Source organism: Labrus bergylta, chromosome 8 (assembly GCF_963930695.1).
Source record: "Labrus bergylta chromosome 8, fLabBer1.1, whole genome shotgun sequence".
In the NCBI taxonomy this organism is placed as follows: Eukaryota; Metazoa; Chordata; class Actinopteri; order Labriformes; family Labridae; genus Labrus; species Labrus bergylta.
Window position 1 is genome coordinate 19062373 of NC_089202.1, and position 22445 is coordinate 19084817.

Here is a 22445-nt window from a genome sequence, read left to right on the forward strand (position 1 = left end):
AGTTGAGACACCATATTTATACATTTTCCATCCATCTACAGACCATGTGCATATTATATGCACTCAACATCACTGGCACTCCTCTTTCCTGGTTGAAATCCTACCTCACCGACAGATAACAGTTTATCAACATCAATAACTGCTCCTCCTCCATAGCTCCTTTGTCCCAAGGCGTCCCCCAGGGTTCGGTGCTTGGTCCCCTCCTGTTCATCATATACTTGCTCCCCCTTGGTAACATTATCCGCCAGCATGGTCTCCATTTCCACTGTTATGCCAATGACATTCAGCTCTACATCTCCACCAATTCAATCACCACTGAAACCCGCTCTACCCTAACGAACTGCCTCAGTGAAATAAAAACATGGATGCACACCAATTTCCTCTCTCTTAACTACGCAAAATTGGACATAATAATTATCGGCCCTAAATCCCTCACCAATTCCATACACAACTTCTCCTTCACAATAGACAACTCCACTCTCTCCCCCTCCCCTCATATCCGCAATCTTGGAGTCATCTTTGACAGCCAGCTCTCCTTTGACCACCACGTCACGCAGCTCACAAGAACCGCCTTCTTTCACCTCAAAAATATAGCCCGTCTTCGTCCACTACTCTCATTTTCTGCTGCTGAAATACTAATCCATGTATTCATCACATCCAGACTTGACTATTGCAACAGCATCCTTTACGGCACATCATCCAAAGTCCTTAATAAACTTCAATACATCCAAAATTCTGCTGCACGCCTCCTCACCCACACCCGAATACGCGAACACATCACCCCTGTCCTGCAAAATCTCCACTGGCTCCCTGTCCCTTACCGTGTCCAATTCAAAATCCTTCTCCTCACACATAAAGCCCTTAACCACCAGGCCCCCTCCTACCTCACGGCTCTCCTTCACCCTCACACTCCTGCACGCAGCCTCCGTTCTTCAAAAGCCAACCTCCTATCTCCCCCTCTTAGAACCAAGCACCGAACCTGGGGGGACAGAGCCTTCTCCATAGCTGCCCCCTCCCTCTGGAACTCACTCCCCACACACATTCAACACTGCACCGACCCTCCTACTTTCAAATCACTTATCAAAACTCACCTCTTTAAACAAGCTTTTAATGTATAATTGTGATGTATTTTCTGTTTTCTGTAATTTACCTTTATGTTGTTATCTTTATTGTTGTTATCTTTATGATTTGTTTGTAATACTGCAATGTCCGTTAGTCTGTCCTTCTGTGCTTTTCTTTATGTTTTAACCATTGTAAAGTGTCTTTGAGTTTTTAAAAGCGCTTAAAAATAAAATGCATTATTATTATTATTATTATTATATATATTAAGTCATTCTTTAAATAAATCTCACAGCTAAAAAGTCAAGACACTCAACTTAACCTCAGAAGAACAGATAATAACCAAGACAAAAAGTTCAAATGGGAAAATACATTTTAACAAAATAAGGTTGTGGGTTTGGAGGTCGCCTATTTACGACAGATCTTGAGACTATAATTGTTCAGCCTAACAAGTTTCTCTTTAACGACGGAGGATTAGGGCCACGATTAGGGCCAAATTTTCAAGAATAAAGTAGGAAATTTACGAATTTCCACTGTTGCATCCAACAAAGTGCTCTGTGGATGGAAAGTATAACTAACGAGTTCGAGACCAGCCTGTGTGAAAATGATGAAAGGAGAACTGTTAAAGTCTGCTCCTCTGCAGACACAACTTCCTCCAAGTCAGTGTGGTTCTTTCTTCAGAAAAGCCACAGTTTCTTTCAGTATCTTTTCAGGGTCCTGATATTTTATGACAATGTGATAATGATGATGTGCCAAAAGCATGTGTAGTTTCATATCTGCATAAGTAAAGCCCCAACACAACTATTTTATATTTGTGTTTGTTATCTGCACTTGTCTGCCTTGTTAAAGTGTCTCATGGGCAGAGCCAGTTTGTGTCCTGTTCACTGATCATTTTGCAGATGAATAAAGTCCTTGCAAGTTGAAGTGAAAACTTCTCTTGAACTAACTGTTTTTTACTGACTACACAAGGAAGTAGCCTATTTCCTTGAAACCTGTGAAACAAGTGAAACCTTTACTAAAATATAGAAAGATGCTCAACGTTTGTAATTTTAACAGGCTGCTGCTCTTCTGATATAGACTGAAATAACGTCATTATTCTCGTAAATTGAGATTTTTCATTTTCTTTAACAATGCCATAATCCTCCGTCATACTTTTTCAGTTTGAGTTTAGGGGGATTTTGCTGTTTCTATGTTTCTGCCATCTGACTGTTGACAGGGGTGCAAACTCATCAGGGATGAAAAAGGTGACATGGATCCAAACCTCCTAGGGGGGTCCGGGGGCAAGCCCCCCCGGGAAGATTTAAAAAAAAAAAAAAATCAGCTTTAAATTGTGAATTTACAGAAGATTTCAGCATTCAGACCTACTAAAGAAGCAGTGCAAACAATAAGAAAAACACAATTGCTTGTCGATATCTATGTTCTGTTTTACCTTTTTGATAAAGCTTCAGTGAAACATGAAAAACCTGTGCTCCCAACCTTGAGTCCCTTTTTATAAATGGGATGAATTTGCAGAACAGGGCTTACCATGTTCTACTAAGGGGTGATGTGAAGGGCAGTCAGTATGCAAGTAGCTCTCAGAGCAGAGTCTGAGGGAACATAATGCAGTCATCAAGTATGACAATATTGTCAAATATCTTCTATCATAAAATATGTAACATATCAATATATGAACCTGATGTTTGGCTCCTGCTGATTCTCATTAAGTTTATATTCCCTCTGGCCTACCTTATTACATGTGTTGACACTGTCACATGTGCTGTCACTTTAATGTTGCCTGAGATAATAATGAACCAGAAAGCTGTATGAAGTTACCTTCAGCTAGCACACATTTCTCTCAACATCTTTACCTATGGCTACCAAACGGTTAATATGATCAGACAGTATGTTTAACAGAAAGACTGGCTTGCTAGACAGACTTCGAATTGGTCATTGTCCCGAATAATAAGAGTGTTTTTAGATGTTTTTATTCTGAAACATAACCTCACCAAAGGAAACGAGTGTGAGTGACAGCTCTCATAATGTTACTTTGTATGACAAATGGCTGTACATTAAACTCTGCTTTCAAAAGCAGCTTTCACTGTTGTTCATTTCCTGTTGCATGACACATACTTTTCTTTCTCATTAGCTTTTCTTCACTGAACCACTAACATTTTTTGCCAGCTTTGCTAACACATTCACCCTCCCTTCCTCTTCCTCCTCTCCCCCACACAAAGGCTTCTCTGTGCTGCAGCAGGTGAGAAGCTGGAACATCACTGTACCTAAAACAGTGACTGCAGTGGAGGGGAGCTGTGCTGTGGTACCATGTCAGACAAAAGCTCATGTCCAGGTCACCTGGTATCAATACAATAAGATGTATTATCCTGTGGTGTATGACAGATATCCTCCTACAGTGGAACAACAGTTGGTTTGGTTCCAGGACTAAAACATTTTTTACAAAAGGAATTTCTCAAATGTCAATCGACGATTTGAAGGGAGAAATGTACTTTCAGAACCAGAGCCGCCATAAAAGTGGGGGATCACTGTTGAGTTCTATCGATCACTACAATTGGCATGTTTGAAATTAGCTTCAGGAGCTGATGTATTTCCCAGATCATTTCATCTCTAAAAGCTCAAAAGCAACAAATACAGCAAGTGAAAAAGTGAACTCAAAAAGTGAAAAAAATTGCTGACTTTGAGTAAGAATGAAAGTACTTTTTGTCATACTATAAAATCCAGAATATAAGTGGCATGTTTTTGAAGGTCTCTGAGAGAGAAAAAAAGTTTTCTGGCCTGACCATTTCTATTGTGTTCAGTGAAGTCTACAACGTGCAGTTTGTGTTCAGCTGTGTCGCTCTTTTAGTTCAGTCTGTTTTCACTTTTTGGAGTTTGCACTCCTACTAGTTACAGTACGGTAGTTGAGCTCTCAGGCTGCAGTGAAAGTTGTGAGGCACAGACTCCTAGCTTGCAAGCTCTCTGCACGACTCCGCTGGTCACTTTTTGACTTTAATACAGAATTATTTTGATCAAAAGAGCACTCAACAAGGTTTATTTATGAAACAATATACTACTGTTTTCTGTGCATGCAGGATTATGACCTCGTGAGGGAGAAAAGCTGTGGTTTGTGTCACCTTCTCACCCAGCACAGCATGCAATCACATCTGGATACAGAAAGAATGGGGATGTATTTTTAATGGTCAGTAATGACGCCGCGTGTGTCAGCATTTTATACTGGTATATTGGTTGCACCAGTGTATAGAAGCAGCCAACTTTTTGGATCTAGAAAAAGGGTATGCGTCTTATACCTCAGGTTTTTATGGTAATTGATAAGAGATTGATAATTGTGTTATTAGAAATGTATTCTATAGAGTAGTCTGCTTATTTCATTGCTTCATGATAAGGAAGTACAGGCTTTTCATGTGTTTTTGCATTTTAATCGAATGCTGACATCCCCATGATGACAATGTTTTTTTAAGGTCTAAAGATACAAATAATTTGTACAGAGAGATGTTTGTTATCAATAGTAAATGGAAGGTAAGTAAAGATGTTACACTGTATGAAAACTATTCACATGAAATGTTCAGTACATTTCATGTGAACATGAATGTTCACTTTGTTTTGACTTCCTCATTTACAAGTCAAATTTTGAATGCTGTTTATGAAGGTGGCCAAATGATGAGGAACTTCACTTCTCTAAACATCCTTCACCTCTCTGCTCAAAAAGACCTGACAAAAACGTAAGTTTAAAAAACTTTTATATCACTTTTAAATAACTTTATACTTTTTCAGGAGATATAACAAATCAACATATTTAATATCATAAAGGTTACTTTTTAAGAAGTGCATTTTTCTGAAGTTGATCAAACAAACTTTGTTACAGGGGAAAGAAAACATTCACTCTGATCAAGTTTTGAACATTTTAAAGCTCTCATGCAGTTTTTCTTCTGGGCGTTATTACTGATCAAATAGTTTCCTTAAAGAAGTTGTAAACAAAGAAAGAAACAAAATAAAAAACACAACATTTGTCTCTTTTCTTTGAGGCAGGCAGTCAAACTTCCTGTTTTTTATTTTATTATCATTTCATTTTCTACATTTTAATAATGAGCATCTTCACATGAATTGATTGAACTGCAGAAAGATTTCAATTTAAACCTTAAAATGAGAAGCTGCACACCTTGAAGTCTTTTAGTTTTGTTGGGATCAATTTTGTTAACTAAACTCTGGATCCAACCTTTTCCACATTGATGAAGATTCAAATATTTCAACATATTTCTCCATCTGCAACTTCTGCAAAGATCACATTCAACAACAGCCTCAAAATGAAATCTAAGTTTATTTGGAGCGACATACACTAAACTGTAAATCTACATGTATTCTCTCCAGACTTTCTGCCTCTTCTGAAACACAAAGATGGCTGCAGCTCTGACTCTCCTCCTCATTGGCTGTCTGCTGCAAGGTGAGATGCTCACTTATATTTGTCAAAGAAATTAGCTACTAATATGTTCTGCTTTCTTTTAAAGATATCATAATGTAGAGATTTGGTGTTAAATTTACAACTTTAATGTAAAAAATATCTGTGAAAATGATGAATCCTGAGTATTATGTGAAGACTATTTTATCTGTGACTCCTAAGGTTTTTAGAAACAGAGCCAACAATAAATTGTATCATGACTTTATTTATTTATTTGTTTGTTTATTTAACAGAGAAACGTGCAATGAACATTGCTTCACATAAATACAAAGTAGATAACATGCAGTCAGGTTTCTAGCCACGACTCATTTGAAACCTCTATCCCTGTCAATGATTTTAGTAATATAGTCATTATAAACTCAATATGAATAAGGATTGTATTGTAAATGTATAATTGTAATAAGGATTTGTTTCTTGTGTTTCAGGTGCCCTGTGTGGACAGTTTGAGATCATTATACCACAGACTATAGAGGTTCTGAATGGATCCTGTGTGACAATCCCCTGCTCCTTTGACGTACAGGATCAATATAATGTAAACTTAGATAACACTTGTAAAGCATTATGGAAAGAATCTTATTGGGGACCTGATGTGTTTGATAGCAGTAATCCACAACAGAAAGGACAATTGATCGGTGACCTAACAAAAAAAGACTGCACCACAACCCTGAATGACATGCAAAACAACAAAACGTGTTTATTTAGATTGGAATGTTCAGGTGTGAAACACAATTTTGATAGCGTGACAATTGTAATCAAAGGTAGGTTTCAAATTCAATGTTTTAACAGTTCATTCATGTAGTACTTCTCTGACCTTATCATTGATTACTGTACTTTAAAATAAAGATAAATCAAACCTTTGATAGTAGAGAGAAATGACTGCTTAAACATGTTTATGTATCTTCTGAACAGATGATCCACCCAGACCGACTCTGACTCCGCCCACACTGAAGGTGAAAGAGGGAACCTCAGTGAGTTTGAACTGCTCTGCTCCAGCTCCCTGTCTGTCTCTTCCTCCAAATCTGACATGGAGCCCCGGCACTGGGTGAAGGTCAGGAGACCCTGCAGGAGAATCAGGACAAAACTAAAGTCAAGATCTCTGTGCTGAACTTCAACGCATCACACCTCCATCACGGACAGGAAATCTCCTGCACTGCTGTCTACAGAAAACAAGATGGCAGCACTGAGTCATCTGTGAACACCAGTTTAACAGCTGACATTACATGTGAGTATGTGTGTCTTGTGATAAATTGATTACATAAAATACATGCTTCTTCTTCTTTGTTTGTTGTTTTGTAATAATTTTGCAAACAGTTACGTCACCTGGGGTGTGCATACTGCCATGTGTGATTACCTTTTTTTCTCTCCACTCAGATGTTTGATTGTAGATGTATTCATTGTATGAACAGGGTTTGTTGTTTAGCCTCTACATAAATGATCTAATAAATGAATGATATTAGGTCAGACATCCTAATGTACGCTGATGATACTATCATTTCTGAACATGCAACAACAAACCAGCAAGCTGCACGTAAGCTAACAGCAGTGATGACTAATGTCACACAGTGGTTTAATAACTCCTGTCAATACTTAAACATAAAGAAAACAATCTGCATGTTTTTCACAAAGAGGTCTACAGATCATTTCACACTCAGTGTTTTCATCACAGGGTTAAAGGTCACAGTTGTATCTGATCATAAATGAATGTAACACTGGACTTTAATCTCCCATTTCAAAAACAAAGTAAGATGGTAACAAACATAGTGAAGTTTATATTTTCATATTTCCACCAACTGTTTATCCGCTGAGGAAGCAACACTGTACTGTAGGTCTACATTGTAATGAGAGGTGGGAATCACCAGAGGCCCTTCGATACGATATTATAACGATGCTTGAGTCACGATACGATATTATTGCGATTTTAAACATTTTGCGACAGGCTGAGAATTGTGATATAATATATTGAATTTCATTTTTTTAACTGCATATACACAAAATTAAACTAAATCAAGAACTGTTTTGTCAAATAAGGAAAAATTCTCAGTCTTTTTGTCTCACTTCTGTCTGTTCATTTCTACACAATGGGAGTCGAGCCCACAGACTGACCAACACTGTGATAAAAGAAAAAGCCTGCATGCACTTCACAATCTGAACTGATGGTGTTTCAGTCTGATCAAACTTTACTGAACACAAACATGTACGGATGACTGAACAACTGCAGCCATTTTTAACAATGCAACATGCTCAAAATGAATTGTGCAACCCCTTCAGCAATTAAAAATAAAAACATATCGCTAGCAGAACATTCTCATCTCCTTAAAATCTTGACTAAATTAAATTAGGTCCTTTGAAGGATATCTTTACCCAATTCTTTAGATTTTTAATCAGTGTTGACATTTAATGACATCAATTTAATAAATTAAACACCTCAGTGTGAGATGCTTATGGATCAAATTAAATTAAATTAAATTAAATTAAAGTATCCTTTATTAATCCCACGAGGGGAAATTCAGTTTTGCACTCTGTCTAATGAACATGCTACACAAACATAAGCTAGTCTGGAGTACTGTGTTCAAAAGTAGTCATAGACAAAGCATACACATACATACAAAGCACACAGAGGGGAGAGACAACAGCAGCAAGAATATGAAGAAAATGCCCTGCCAACTTCAGTGACAAGATTGGCTGTGGGAAATGTGAGGACGCTACTACCTAAGGAACGTAAGCAGCAGCTAGGCTCATAGGGTATTAGTAAATCTGTGATGTAGGAAGGGGCAAGTCTGTGTTTGAGAGAAAGACCATAATGTGGGAAAGTTCATCATTGCTCTGTGTGAGTACTGTTTTGTATCACCTGTTGTCTTGATGCGCGTTCCTAACAGAGTGTTAGCCCTGCCTGCAGGTAATGTTACGAATTATCATTCTCCTGTATTTCACTTTGGTTGGGTAAATAAAGTTGCGCACCGAAGCCTGAAAACAAATCCTGATATGATGGGCAGTGCACGCTGATGTTCGCTACCACAATAAAAGCCTACTATACACCGAGCAGACTTCATGTAGCAGATCAAAGTTCTGACTTTATATTTAAAATGCCACACAAACACAAAATTACAATTGTGTTACAGGATTCAGATAAATGCCTGACATTAAAAACCGCAGTTTGCACGCGAGGGTAGGGCTATGTCATTAACCCATTTTGCTCAACCTTTATTTGTCCGATTGACACCGACTAAAATTATTACAATAGTGAAAGTGACGGAAATCCGTCGTAGCGACAGAGAACTTTAATCCCTGTTATAATTTTTCAGATTCACCCAAAGGGACTTGCAGTGCTAATGCCAACCCAGCTGTAAAGAACTACACCTGGTACAGAGCTGATGGAGGCCAGGACACTTTCATGGGGACTGGACGTGTTATAACTGTTAAAGCTTCAGATGTCAGCGGTCCTTTTTTCTGCAAGGCTGAAAATGAACTGGGGAGTGGACGATCCAACAACAAACACATAGATATTCAGCGTATGTTTACAAGTTAAACTGTGTGTTTTTAAACCTTTAAAGGTCTATAATTAATCCAGAGCAGTGATTTACTGTGTTGTTCCTGCTGAAACCTCTCCTCTTCTTTTAGTCTTTTGGTTGCTCAGCCTACACTCGTCTCTCTCGCTCGCTTTGCGGTCTTGATTTGGAAATATGATACAGCTTTGGTACTTCCTTCACTGTCAAACTGACAATGAAGTAGACTTTAGTGGTAAAAACCATCAAGTTGAAAAAGTGCCCCCCCCCCCCCCAAACAGGGTTATGATATTATCATGTTATTTCTTATGACAGGTCTTGAGGATAACTGTGGACCCTACAGTGGAGTTCTCTTCTGGGCTGTTACTGGAGTGTCTCTCACTGTGAACATCGTCCTCACACTCTGCATGGTGTTTCTTTGGTATGTTATTACACCGGAAGACTTTTTAGAATAAACTGTGCTGATGAAGATATGACAAATGAGTTGTTTGTAAAACCCTTTTTTAATCCTTATTTCTTCTTTTACTAAAGGAAACAAAGAGAGAGCATGAAGCCAAAAGAAGAGGACAGCACTTACATGAATCTGGATCACACTAACAGATCTCCAAACTATGATGTCATTGCCAAACGTCATACCTGATTATTTGAAGACTCTCTCTCTGTCTCCCTCTCTCGCTCTGCTCTTCCTGCATTGCTTTAAATATCGACTTTGAGATATGAATGTGATATTTCAATATTCTGCAGGGTGTTTGGCACAATACATGATTCATTCTCAGTAATTTCACATAATATTTTCTCCATGAAGCCTCTGATGTTCAAATCTGGAGAGATATTGATCATTAATTGTGGATAAGTTTGAGGTGATGGTTTTCACTTTTGTTTGTATTGAAGCTCTGCTAATCAAGATTTTTATTTTTTATTGAGAAAGTAAATGGTTTATCAAAAGAGATGTACATTGAATCAATCCAAGATATGGAAACATTGGTACAGTTGTATCCTCTGGGGCGCTGTTTTTATCTATTTAGTGATTTTATACCATGCATTGCATTTAAGTTGCAGATTTTTATACTGCGCTTTGTATTTCATGTATCTTGTATTGTATTTTATGTCTTTTGGATTTTATTATTTGGACCCTGAGTCTGTAATAAAGTTTTGATTCATTCATTGCATGCTCTTGTTTTCCAATCAGATTAAAGAAAGCCTGTGAGGCCAATTCCAGAGGACAGGGTTTAAATGGCCCTGAATCAAAGATGAGGTTAAGGAGGATAGTTGAAATGTCCAATATGTAAGACATCTTCTGAATTAAATCTTGAAATGGTCTTACTATATCATCAGACATTAAGGAAACATGATCTGTTTAAGTGCTGGTTTATCTGAAAATGTAGCAGTCGGTATGTCCTCCTTCTAGTTTTCCATTGTGGCGCAGAATCATTGTATTTTGAGCAGAGAAGGTAGGCGGTTGCTTCTGAAAAAAGGAGAGAGGTTAGAGAGCAGAAAAGTCTCTAGACCGATGCAGAGCTGGTTAAAAACTGAAGCTTCAGTGTCCACGACATAGTAACCTGTTTGCACATTGGCTCTAGGAGGGAGGGGGCGGGGGAAGAAAGCTCTGTCCAATGTTTTGAAGTTGAAGAAAAGTGTTGACGAGCTGATATCCTAAATCACACAAGAACGTTAAAACATTTCATGTTCAAAGTGACAGCAACAGGTCTCCTGGGTTAACAAACGCTAACAGGCTGTAGTTGAAAGAAGAGGTGATGATGCAACAGAGTGGTAACAGATACATGTTTATCTCTGAATTTATAGTTTCCGCTCTTCTGGCGGTTGAGAAAGGCGTCCTAATACTGCTGGAAGTTCGTGGTCTCAGTTTCCATCAACGTGTTTTAACCAGCTTGATTTTATCATTGAAAGATAGTCCTTGTTCAGTCACGTTTACAAATCAACAAGCTCAGGTTTTTACTTCTATTCAATTTAATCTGAGAAAACCCAGACAGGAGGACATTGTTGATGAATGCTATTAGAGGTGTTCCTGTTCCTCGAGGAAACAAAATAACGGCCTTCTCCTAATCCTGCCATGAATTATTTAGTTGAGTTTATCAGTATCACCGTGGGACTGTGTCTCAATATCTTACAACTTACATTCAACATTACCCCAACAAACAGGACAACATCCAGTATTCGGGTTGCATCATATAAAATGACAGCACTAACAGGACATTCATTTTTTTTCACACATTACGGACAGCCTCTGGACACAGAAATGATAAGATAAAGTGAATGCAGTGACATCAGTGTGTAACAGCCAGTGTTGGGTAGTGATATTGATATTAGGTAGGAAAAAAAAGCTGAGACTGATATTTCAATCAGGAGAGACTTAATTGAGAATGAACAATTATTTATTTAACAATAAATGTGCGACAATTTAGATTTGAATGTGCAAAGTCTTTGGAGGATTAGACTCCATCGTGACGACTTCATGTACTCGGAAGGGTAATGAGGCCGACAGCAGGATAGGATACCCCCCTATGGAGTCTAGACACTGGTGGTGGTGAAGAGGAATGGAGGCTATAATGAGCCTGAATCTGGACTCTGCTGAGCTGGAATGGAGGTGACTGGGGCGGTGGTGGGTTGCAGCAGTTGCCTTGAAATGACAGAATGACTGTTGAAGAGAAAGAACTATTTTAGCATTTTGTCGCAGCAGTATGATTGGTTGAGAGAGGTTGTGCCCGACTCTGGTTGGTTAATCACTTAAAGAATAAACACCCATTAACAGCTGATCACCAGAGCAGGTAGACAGAGGAAGTAGTTTAAGTTGAAGTGAAAGAATGAATGAATTTGTGAAAGAATATAAGCAGTCTTCCTTCCCTTACGCTGAGCTCCATATCGGCCAATGTCTCTCTGATATCTAATAATAATAATAATACATTTTATTCATAAGCGCTTTTCAAAAACTCTTACACACTAAACATTTGATAAAAAAGACAAAAGAAACAGCACAGTAAGGAAAGACTAACAGACATTGCAGCATTCCACACAAATCATAAAGACAACAACATAAAGGTACAGCTACAGATAAACAGAACACATATCACAATCATACATCAAAAGATTGATTGAAGAGGTGAGTTTTGATCAGTGATTTGCAATTAACCCAGATGCAATTTGTCCTGCAGAAACATGATGTTGTAACAGAGTGTCCAGAGGTGGCACCTGTCTGTTCTGACAAAATAAATAATTTTTTGTTGTAGTTCAAGCAAGAAAGCTAGGGCTTGAGTGGCTTGTCAAGAGGTCGACTTTGTGCCAGTTTGATCTCATCATTGAGACAGAAAGTTTGGTTCCTATTTGGGCACTACACCATTTTGACATGTATGTTAGTGCCACTGTTGTGCCTCTGATTTTTTATGATAGTTACTAGCCTTGTCAATAGAGCATTGGCCACTGGTGTTAAAAGATGCTTAATTCAGACTGATCTCTATAAGGAACATTTAGTTAGCCTGCTAATCACAGTTTGTTTTCCTACTCTTAACGTGGTCCTAGGACCTGATCCAGGCGGCTGAGAGGGAAACTGAAACTAACACTGGGAAAGTATAAGTGATGTTGGGTTTGGTCAAATATGTATGTTATTGCTTATGTTTGGTGAACTAAATTTGGTAAATATAGTAATTTGTTTATGGGTACTGGGTGGGACCCAGTATTTTAGGGGGAGGGTGTGATGACCCCTGACTGTCAGTGCTCTTCCTGCTGCTTTGTATCGCTCCCCACTTAAGTTCAGGTAGAAAGGGGCGGAGCCAGTTAAATTTATATACACCTGGGCAGGCTGGGCCTTAGTATTTAAACTGGCTTCTCAATCTGTCACTCTCTTGTCAACACTTAACACATTCACCATTACAACCACCACTGATTTACAGATTGCACATTCTTTGAACAGGATGATTTGTCTTAGTTTGCAATAAATTATTATTTGATAAATTAAAAAACGTGTGGTCTCCCTGTTTGTCCAGCTCACTGAGCCTGGGTTGTGAAAACAGTGTGACAACTATTCAAAGAAAAAGTGCTGAACATTCAATGTGAACATGAATGTTCACTTTTCTGTCTTCCTCATTTTCAAGTCAAATTTTCAATGCTGTTTAAGAAGGCGACCAAATGATGAGGAACTTCACTTCTCTAACCATCCTTTACCTCTCTGCTCAAAAAGACCTGAGAAAAATGTAAGTTTATATCACTTTTAAGTCTATTTTAATATCATATTCAAACATCATAAAGGCTTTTTTTTAAGAAGTGCATTTTTTCTGAAGTTGATCGAACAAACTTTGTTACAGGGGAAAGAAGAAAAACATTCACTTTGATAAAATTTTGAACATCTTAAAGCTCTCATGCAGATTTTCTTCTGGGCGTTATTACTGATCAAATAGTTTCCTTTAAGAGGTTGTAAACAAGATGAACTCGAAAAAACAAAGAATATTTGTTTCTTTTCCTTGAGGCAGGCAGTCAAACTTCCTGTTTTTTATTTTATTATCATTTCATCATCTACGTTTTAATAATGAGCTACTTTACATCAATTGATTGAAATGCAGATAGATTTAAATTTAAACCTTAAAATGAGAAGCTTCAAACATTTTAGTTTTATTGGGATAAGATTATTAGAATTAGAATTAGAATTATTAGGATTAGATTAGAAATTTCTCTTAAAATCTAAGTTTATTTGGAGGGAACTACACTAAAAATAAATCTACATTTATTCTCTCCAGATTTTCTGCCTCTTCTGAAACACAAAGATTGATGCAGCTCTGACTCTCCTCCTCATTGGCTGTTAAATTTACAACTTTAATGTATAAAAAAAGCTTCCCTCTTCATTTGCTGCCCAGCAGAAAAAAGGTCCTCTCTCCCTAGAAGCTTTGATGTTTAAAACACGTCCAGTCCCCATGAAAGTCTCCTGGCCTCCATCAGCTCTGTACCAGGTGTAGTTCTTTACAGCTGGGTTGGCATTAGCACTGCAAGTCAGTGTCACATTTGTGTCTTCTTGCACTGGACCAGAGGGACTGACTGACACTGTGGTGAAAAGAGAACAGTGAATAAACTTCTTATCTTGACGAATAAAATGTAAGCTTTCTCAGCAAAATTTCACAAGTTATCAAAAAACAACAGTTAAGTTTGCTTCCACCAAACTGTCTGACTGTTTAGAATAAGTAGTTTATTTGTGATGAGGGATAGAGAAGAGAGTTATGCCTTTATTCTGAACAAGCCCTGCTAAACATCAACAGAAACAGCTAGTAGCACTGTTAATATGCAAATATGTGTGTTTTGTTTTTTTAATTGCTCAGGGGGTTGCACAATTCATTTTGAACATGTTGCATTTGTAAAAATGGCTGCAGTTGTTCAGTCGTCCGTACATGTTTGTGTTCAGTAAAGTTTGATCAGACTGAAACACCATCAGTTCAGATTGTGAGGTGCATGCAGCCTTTTACTTTTATCACAGTGTTGGTCAGTCTGTGGGCTCGACTCCCATTGTGTAGAAATGAACAGACAGAAGTGAGACAAAAAGACTGAGAATTTTTCCTTATTTGACAAAACAGTTCTTGATTTAGTTTAATTTTGTGTACATAATATGCAGTTAAAAAAATGATATTCAAAATATCACAATTCTCAGCCTGTCGCAAAATGTTTAAAATCGCAATAATATCGTATCGTGACTCAAGCATCGTTATAATATCGTAGCTTGGGGCCTCTGGTGATTCCCACCTCTAATACCAATGTAAGTCTATGACGTTCACGGTACAGTGTTGCTTCCTCAACGGATAAACAGTTGGTGAAAATATGTAAATATGAACTTTACTATGTTTGTCACCATCTTAATTTGTTTTTGAAATGGGAGATTAAAGTCCAGTGTTACATTCATTTATAATCAGATACAACTGTGACCTTTAACCCTGTGATGAAAACATTGAGTGTGAAATGATCTGTAGACCTCTTTGTGAAAAACATGCAGATTGTTTTCTTTCTGTTTAAATATTGACAGGAGTTATTAAACCACTGTGTGACATTAGTCATCACTGCTGTTAGTTTACGTGCAGCTTGCTGGTTTTTTGTTGCATGTTCAAAAATGATAGTATCATCAGCGTACATTAGGATGTCTGACCTAATATCATTCATTTATTAGATCATTTATATAGAGGCTAAACAACAAACCCTGTTCATACAATGAATACATCTACAATCAAACATCTGAGTGGAGAGAAAAAAAGGTAATCACACATGGCAGTATGCACACCCCAGGTGACGGCCATGCTCGTAACTGTTTGTAAGGTACATAAACATGTATAAGCAGTCATTTCTCTCTACTATCAAAGGTTTGATTTATTTTCATTTGAAGTAATCAACGATAAGGTCAGAGAACTACTACATGACTGAACTGCTAATAAATTTAATTTTGACTGAAATTTCAATTTGTTGAGGAAAATAATATTTGACACCATCACAATCCAATCTAAAATAATACACTTTGCTGTTTTGAGGTTGCATGTCATTCAGGGTTGTGGTGCAGTCTTTTTTTCTTAGGTCACCGATCTCAAACTGTCCACACAGGGCTCCTGAAACACAAGAAACAAATCCTTATTACAATTATACATTTACAATACAATCCTTATTCATATTGAGTTTATAGTGTCTATATTTGTATAGTATCACTGTTTCTTTATTTCTTTAAGTCTAATGATAATAAATAGTAAATAAAAAAGTCTTCATGTAAAACTCAGAGGATTCATCATTTTCACACAGCCTTTTTTATACATTAAAGTTGTAAATTTAACACCAAATCTCTACATTCTGATATGGTTACAAGAAAGCAGAACACATTTTAGCTCATTGCACACATTTTTTGCCTCATTTGTTTCACATACTTTTGTGTAAATTGTATGGTTATCTCTGTTTTTTATTGATTTTTCTTCCACTGTTACAAATATAGAGGCAGAAAGTCTAGAGAGAATACATGTAGATTTACACTTTAGTGTATGAAGAATGTTTAGAGAAGTGAAGTTCCTCATCATTTGGCGCCTTTCCAAACAGCGTGCAAAAGTTGACTTGTAAATGAGGAAGTCAAAAAAGTGAACATTCCTGTTAACATTGAATTATCAGTACTTTTTATGTAAATTGTTGTCATGGTGTCACTCCTCACCGTTCATGCCAACATCTCTCTCTGTGCAAATGATTTCTATCTTTAGACCTTAAAAAAACATCGTCGTCATGGGGATGTCAGCATTTGATTAAAATGCAAAAACCAATGAAAAGCCTGTACTGTCAAAAGAATGTTTATAATTCATTTTAATGCAAAAACATCTTGATGTTTTTTTTATATTTACAACCCATCAGTTTGACTAGAATGTTAGTATTTGAGATCCACATACAGGAGGTGACAACGTATAAAAAACATTGTTGTCAAAGCTTCTGCCTAATCATGAAGCAATGAAATAAGCAGGCTACTCTATAAATTACTTTTTTAATCACAACAACACAATTGTGAAAAAAAAAAAACTTTCATTCTCACTCAAGGTCAGCTAACTCTTCCAGGTCAAACTAAATAAAAGTGTATAAAAATATGTAAGATGTATTCAAAGCTTAAAAGATGTTGTGTTCTTTGTGTTCAGACTGGGCTTTGAACCTGGAATCTGCTGATACTAAAAATAGATGCAAAACAGAGTACAGAGTGAAAGTTTCAAGGTTTCTACAAAGACTTTCTCAGGCAGAGCTCAAGGCAACAAAGTCAAACGATTTTGTGATGGACTGTCGAGAAATTGAAGATTCTTGGCTCTCATGTCACATCTGTCCTCATGTCTTTACACACTGAGGCCATATAACACCAGCAGGTCCCTGAAGTCCTCTGACCAGGGTCTGCTGGTTGTTCCTCTGTGGACACTTTTAAAAAGCAGTTAAAGACCCACCTGTTCAGACTGGTTTGATCCGTCTATATTTGATTTTATGTAATTGTCTGTTAATAATGTCTCTGCTAAATCCTTTATTGTGAAGCACTTTGTGACGTCTGTTCTTAAAAGGTGCTATATAAATAAACTTTACTTACTTAGTCATCTGAGATCTCACACTTGTCTCACTTTTTTTTAAACTCAGATCTTTGAATGAGACACCCCAAGATGATTTAAAGAACTTGGACTGTGTCTCATACTTGTCACATCGTTTTCTTAGCTGAGATCTAAAAATGACACATCTGAACAGCCTGGCTCAGACTGCAGGATAATCGGGCTGATTTGAAGTCCGATTCTGCCTTACCGTCAACCGCGTGGGCGTTTCCGATTCGAGGCTGATCAGAAGTGATTATCTGGTGGACTATTTTGTAGTGTGAGTGGTGTAAAGATCCAATCTTAACCTCCCCAATCTGCTCTGAGAGCATCGGGCCGCCCCGCAACATTTCAGATTTCAGATTAGATCAGCTGAGCTGCTCTGCTTCTTGTGCTGCAGACTGTTGAGTTTTTTTAAAACTTTAAATCGACCACCATTGAACAAACTTCATTTAATTTTCCATCTCTTCAAAACGACGCATGTTCTTGTGGTAGACAACACAACACTGAGGTCTTGAATGCAGCCTCTCACCTGTCCCACTCACTAGTCAGTGAAGCTTATTTAAGGCACCTGGATGTCAGGTACAGGCCTCCTGCTCCTGCCTGGCATGTGCCTTTGCTGTTGCTGCTGATATGTACAACCTTGTTTTGATGTACAGCTTGCTGGTTTGAATGTTTAAATGACCTCCTTGTTTGGTTGTTGCTGCAGCTTGACTAGTTTGCCCATGGCTCCTCACCCCCAGATCAGTCCTGACTGAAACCCTGTAGTGGTGAGTAGGTGGCTCAGTTTGAACTTTAGAAGTTGAAGCATTGATTGTTTTTCTTTGTTAATAGCTGTTTTCATTTTAGGTTGCTAAAAGCCTGCTTTTCTTTCAGCCACTTAGTTGGGAGGCTAGGCACCCAGGGTGAGAGCCCTCCACTTGTTTGCATGTGAGTTTAAGAGCACTGGGACACAAATGGACTACACCAAAAGTTGTTGAGGATTGCTGTGTGATTTGCTGTTCCTTCCCCAAAGCTTTGGTCCACCTTGTTTTTTACATTGATTCATTCAAATAAATTCCTTAAATTCTTTTGAAACCACGTCTCTGCCTCATCAGTTTTCGAGGGTGTGTCTTACCTATTTACAAGAGTATTAAGTTGTGTATTTCCTGGGGTATGCTGTCTGTTCTTATTTTACATCATTAGTTATTACCACCACCAACTCTTGCCACATTTCCATCACCAGACAACCACAGAAAAAACAAAAGATATTAAAATAAAATGTAAGTTTTAGGCACGTGTGACTGTTTAGCATTCATCAGAATGACAGCCTGGGGGAACAAACTGTTGTTGTTTAGGTGTACAGTGATCCGTATCAGAGGGGAAGAGTTTGTAGTACTTCTACCTGCTCGTTTCCTGATAGGGGGCAGGTTGACACCAATGATATTTTTTCTGCAGTCCTGATTATCCGTTGCAATCTGTGTCTGTCCAGTTTGGTTGCAGTCCATTTTGCTCAATTTAACATAATATAGACTGAGGGTTTGGCTTAAAGGGATAAAACATAATTAGTTCTGAGTGTCAGACAAATATCATGATGCACGAAACCAAGCTCCTGGATTTTATCTTACATAGTAGACTATCCTGAAAGAATCAAATAGCTGGATATCATTCAGCTTCACCTGGAAAGAAATGAGTTGGCTGACTTTGAGTGAGAATGAAAGTACTTTTTGTCATAACTGATAATTGATTGATAATTGTGTTGTGATTAAAAAGTAATTTATAGAGTAGCCTGCTTATTTCATTGCTTCATGATTACGCAGAAGCTTTGACAACAATGTTTTTTATAAGTTCTCACCTCCTGTATGTGGATCTCAAATACTAACATTCTAGTCAAACTGATGGGTTGTAAATATTGAAACACATCAAGATGTTATTGCATTAAAATGAATTATAAACATTCTTTTGACAGTACAGGCTTTTCATTGGTTTTTGCATTTTAATCAAATGCTGACATCCCCATGACGACGATGTTTTTTTAAGGTCTAAAGATAGAAATCATTTGCACAGAGAGAGATGCTGGAATGAACGGTGAGGAGTGACACTATAAAAACTATTTACATAAAAAGTACTGATAATTCAATGTTAACAGGAATGTTCACTTTTTTGACTTCCTCATTTTCAAAACAAATTTTGAATGCTGTTTATGAAGGTGGCCAAATGATGAGGAACTTCACTTCTCTAAACATCCTTCACCTCTCTGCTCAAAAAGACCTGACAAAAACGTAAGTTTAAAAAACTTTTATATAACTTTTAAATAACTTTATACGTTTTCAGGAGATAAAACAAATCAACATGTTTGATATCATAAAGGCTAATTTTTAAGAAGTGCATTTTTTCTGAAGTTGATCAAACAAACTTTGTTACAGGGGAAAGAAAAAAAAATTCACTCTGATCAAGTTTTGAACATTTTAAAGCTCTCATGCAGATTTTCTTCTGGGCGTTATTACTGATCAAATAGTTTCCTTAAAGAGGTTGTAAACAAAATGAACTCAGACAAAATATATATATATTTTTCTGTTTTGTCTCTTTTCTTTGAGGCAGGCAGTCAAACTTCCTGTTTTTTATTTTATTATCATTTCATCTTCTACATTTTAATAATGAGCATCTTTACATGAATTGATTGAAATGCAGAAATATTTCAATTTAAACCTTAAAATGAGAAGCTGCACACCTTGAAGTCTTTTAGTTTTGTTGGGATCAGTTTAGTTAACTAAACTCTGGATCCAACCTTTTCCTCATTGATGAAGATTTAAACATTTCAAGATATTTCTCCATCTGCAACTTCTGCAAAGATCACATTCAACAACAGCCTCAAAATGAAATCTAAGTTTATTTGGAGCGACATACACTAAACTGTAAATCTACATGTATTCTCTCCAGACTTTCTGCCTCTTCTGAAACACAAAGATGGCTGCAGCTCTGACTGTCCTCCTCATTGGCTGTCTGCTGCAAGGTGAGATGCTCACTTATATTTGCCAAAGAAATTAGCTACTAATGTGTTCTGCTTTCTTTTAAAGATATCATAATGTAGAGATTTGGTGTTAAATTTACAACTTTAATGTAAAAAATAACTGTGAAAATGATGAATCCTCTGAGTTTTACATGAAGATTATTTTATCTGTGACTCCTCAGGTTCTTAGTAACAGAGCCAACAATAAATTGTATCATGACTTTATTTATTTATTTGTTTGTTTATTTAACAGAGACACGTGCAATGAACATTGCTTCATATAAATACAAAGTAGATAACATGCAGTCAGGTTTCTAGCCACGGCTCATTTGAAACCTCTATCCCTGTCAATGATTTTAGTAATATAGTCATTATAAACTCAATATGAATACGGATTGTATTTTAAACGTATAATTGTAATAAGGATTTGTTTCTTGTGTTTCAGGTGCCCTGTGTGGACAGTTTGAGAGCATTATACCAAAGACTATAGAGGTTCTGAAGGGATCCTGTGTGACAATCCCCTGCTCCTTTGACGTACAGGATCAATATAATGTAAACTTAGATAACACATGTAAAGCATTATGGAAAGAATTTGATGGCAGACTTGTTGTGTTTGATAGCAGTAATCCACAACAGAGTACAATCAACGGACAATTGATCGGTGACTTAACAAAAAAAGACTGCACCACAACCCTGAATGACATGCAACCTCAAAACAACAAAGTGTATTATTTTAGATTGGAATGTTCAGGTGTGAAATACAATTTTGATAGCGTGACAATTGTAGTCAAAGGTAGGTTTCAAATTCAATGTATTAACAGTTCATTCATGTAGTACTTCTCTGACCTTATCGTTGATTACTTTAAAATAAAGATAAATCAAACCTTTGATAGTAGAGAGAAATGACTGCTTATACATGTTTATGTATCTTCTGAACAGATGATCCACCCAGACCGACTCTGACTCCGCCCACACTGAAGGTGAAAGAGGGAACCTCAGTGAGTTTGAACTGCTCTGCTCCAGCTCCCTGTCTGTCTCTTCCTCCAAATCTGACATGGAGCCCCGGCCTGGGTGAAGGTCAGGAGACCCTGCAGGAGAATCAGGACAAAACTAAAGTCAAGATCTCTGTGCTGAACTTCAACGCATCACACCTCCATCACAGACAGGAAATCTCCTGTACTGCTGTCTACAGAAAACAAGATGGCAGCACTGCGTCATATGTGAACACCAGTTTAACAGCTGACATTACATGTGAGTATGTTTGTCTTGTGATTAAATTGATGACATAAAATACATGCTTCTTCTTCTTTGTTTGTTGTTTTGTAATCATTTAGCAAACAGTTACGAGCATGGCCGTCACCTGGGGTGTGCATACTGCCATGTGTGATTACCTTTTTTTCTCTCCACTCAGATGTTTGATTGTAGATGTATTCATTGTATGAACAGGGTTTGTTGTTTAGCCTCTACATAAATGATCTAATAAATGAATGCTATTAGGTCAGACATCCTAATGTACGCTGATGATACTATCATTTTTGAACATGCAACAACAAACCAGCAAGCTGCACGTAAACTAACAGCAGTGATGACTAATGTCACACAGTGGTTTAATAACTCCTGTCAATACTTAAACATAAAGAAAACAATCTGCATGTTTTTCACAAAGAGGTCAACAGATCATTTCACACTCAGTGTTTTCATCACAGGGTTAAAGGTCACAGTTGTGTCTGATTATAAATGAATGTAACACTGGACTTTAATCTCCCATTTCAAAAACAAATTAAGAATGCAGTGAGGTTCACAAATGACAAACAGTTTGTAAATGCAGACTGAACAGTTTATATATTTGTGGATTTCTATTAGTCTACGTTTACAAAACTATAAATATTTGTGTGTGAATCAGAAATACATTTGTGAATCTTATTTTTTTATTTGTGGATTTGTTTTACATTTATATAGAATGAAATATATTTGTGTGTGCATTGAAATACATTTATGAATCATTCTGTGTGCATTTGTGAATATTGAGACTGATCTAACTCCATAACAGCTGTCCTCCACAGCTCATTGATGGGGTTTATTTACACGAGCTTCATGTTGTTGTGTTGTCGTCAGATGTTGTAAGTGCTTAAGGAGTTTTGAAGTCCTGTTTTTTGCAGTATAAAGAGTCCTGGTACTGGGACACAATTTACATTTGACAGTGATGTTCTTGTTATCTTTCCTGTCGACAAAACTTAAGTAATGGGAATTTTTCCAGCCACTGAATGTAAACTTCCATCTTTCAAGCTAGCCAGGGTTGCCAGGTATGTGTGACAACCAAGGGGCAACCTCCGGTCTCGAAAAATGAAGCCTATGCGGAAGTACAAAAAACTGCAGTTCCTCGA

The 22445-nt window shown here is 37.3% G+C and overlaps 1 long non-coding RNA gene across 1 annotated transcript; it reads left to right on the forward strand.

The window, feature by feature from the left end:
* Positions 1-4704: 4704 nt before the first annotated feature.
* On the forward strand, positions 4705-22168 carry LOC136179851 (uncharacterized). Its single transcript, XR_010666784.1, has 3 exons — positions 4705-4772; positions 5419-5491; positions 20507-22168. It is a non-coding gene; the product is annotated as an uncharacterized lncRNA (long non-coding RNA).
* Positions 22169-22445: the final 277 nt, after the last annotated feature.